We start from the raw sequence: 2553 nt of genomic DNA, 5'->3' as shown, positions 1-2553 counted from the left end.
CCCATGCCTTATTTTCTTTCTTGGTTTTATAAAACAAAACAAAGCCTAGCTACCTTTTCAGGTTAATTTAATTGAGTACAGATGTTCCTGGACCTATGGTGGGGCTATGTCCTGATAAACCCATCGTAAGTTGAAAATATCACAAGTTGAAAATGCATTTAATACACCTAACCTACTGAACATCATTGCTCAGCCTAGCTGGGCAATACTGAATGCATATTGCTTTTGCCCAGTCATAAAGTAAAAAAACCATAAGGGCAGCTCACTGTGTGGGTGCTGTGAGGTTACAATGATGAATATGATTCTGTCTCTATTCTCCAGGGGCTCACAGACTAGGGAGGAGCAGCAGACAAACACACAACTAACTAGGATAACAAGGCGGATGGTCAGCAATGCTTTTATAAAGTCACTAAATATTATGGAAAAAATAATTCCAATTGGGAATGTGAGATTTTTGTCAAGTCTTTTGTTAGGAGGTTTGTCTTGGTTTGGACCTTAAGTGATTGATTGGTAGGGTTGCAATGAAAACACAGTAGGCAGTGGGGAAAAGGGCATTTTGGGTAAAAGGAACAGTTCAATGGAAGGCAGGGTGATGGGAAAGGAATGCCAAGAGTGGTTCTTTTCTTCACACTGCAGTCTGTTTTTGAGGGCACACGTACAGGGAGAAATGACAGACACTAACTTCTGGAATTCTGGGTGGGAGGAGGGAAGTGCTGCTGGGGTGAACTTTTCCACAGGGTCCAGCACTGCTGAGGTTCTGTTACTGGTCTGAGTTTAGATTGTTTCCTACTTTATCTGGACCAGGAACACACAGATTCCTGAATACACCTTTAATTTAGTTAGAAAAAATAACAAGAATGGGAAACAAACTCTCAGCGGAAGTACGAATGGAAACTTGACACGCAAATATCACTTTTTAATCAATTTTGAGGACTCTTCCTCCTTTGGAGGTAACATACTTTGAAGTAGAGCTGGAAGGAAGTGAGGTCTTTCTGACTTTCCCTTGACTGTGTCCTGCCAGACATCACTAATTGAACCCGGCAGGTCTGCTCCCTGAGCTGGACTTCCCCTCAGAGTACCCTGGTGTTCCAGCCAGCCCCTGCCAATCAGTCAGTTGTATTACACCCAATGAATCCTATTTACCATTTTCTGTTACCATTAAGATAATAGTAAAACTTTACTATTATCTTAAAAACGAAGTGCATTTTTATGGAGCCCAAAGACTCACTGAAAGTAGGGAGAAATTTTATAACATTTAGTGTAGTGAGAATCTCAAAATATAAATGGAAATTGCTGATGGGGCTGTGAGGCCAGGATAAAGATATTCTCATTCTTTTTTTCCAATTTCCCTGATTTGTTGGTATAGATATTAGGTTCATGGCATTAGAGCAACATTTTCTCCACTACTATTTCATTGACAGAACAGAAGATGGTGGGGATCTGCTGCTTGGGTCTGCGATGAGATTTTGCCTCCCCTTTGCCCAGTTCCACATTGCCCCAAACTCCTCTTACTTGCCCTTAGTCTGAGATTTTAATCTCCCCACCCCCACTTCCCTAAAGAGGCTGACCTGAACAAATAGGGATCAGACCCATACTACATGGGATCATTCTGTTAGCTGTTGCAGTGGGTAGTCCAAGTACATTCCATGTTGTGTTCTCTTCTTTGGGTACATTTATTGTTGCCTTTCCCCAACTCTGAGAAAGACACCACCAGCCCATTTTTGTCCCATTATTAATGACTCTAAATGCAAGCTATACAGCAGCTGCTGATGGGGTGGGGAATGAGAGAATAAGGAAGGAAATCAAAGGCAGATGCTTCACCAGTGCCAGCTCCCTCAGTAAATGGAAATAGTTGGCAATAGGTCTAGAAATACAGGCCAGTTGTGTCTCCAAAACCCAGGGCTTCAGCGCACATCACGGATGGCTTCTCCCCACCCCCTCTCTTTTTTAGAGAACTTGTTGCACTGAGTGGCAAAGAGCCCACAAATAACTGAACTGTACTTTGGAAATGGATCTGATGAGCCTTTTAATAGAAGAAAATCACTATTATTTCCCAAGAGTTCACATTCCCATAATATTTTTATTAGCGGCCTCTCTTCTAAATAAAGTTCAGTGGATTGATTTTGGTTGGGTTTTCTCATTTTAAATATTCCCTTAAATTATGACCATGGATATAGTCCCATCATCACCACTGTTGTTGTTATCAGCATCAGCAGCTCCATCATTATATTTATGTTGCACTTAGAAAGCTCTCAAAACACTTCAGGTATATTATTTCATTTGTCCTCATAGTATACGTGTAAGGAAGGGAGGGAACCCCGTTAGAACTAAATGCTGTGTATAGACCTTTCTTCTGTGTGCCTCTGGGAGGAAAAACCCCCTTTAGGGTGTGGCCAGGAGGAAGCCCTCTGTACCCCTCTTCCGTATATTCCTCTACCTGGACCCAGAGCAGGGCAAGATTGCTCCAGGATATTTTATTGCTGCCCAGAGGCTGGATACTTCAGAGGACTTGGCTCAGGGTAGGACAGAGGGTACTTACCTTGGGGGACTTCA

This window comes from Hipposideros armiger, unplaced genomic scaffold, assembly GCF_001890085.2.
Source record: "Hipposideros armiger isolate ML-2016 unplaced genomic scaffold, ASM189008v1 scaffold_384, whole genome shotgun sequence".
NCBI lineage: Eukaryota > Metazoa > Chordata > Mammalia > Chiroptera > Hipposideridae > Hipposideros > Hipposideros armiger.
Note: the sequence above shows the minus strand (reverse complement) of the source record.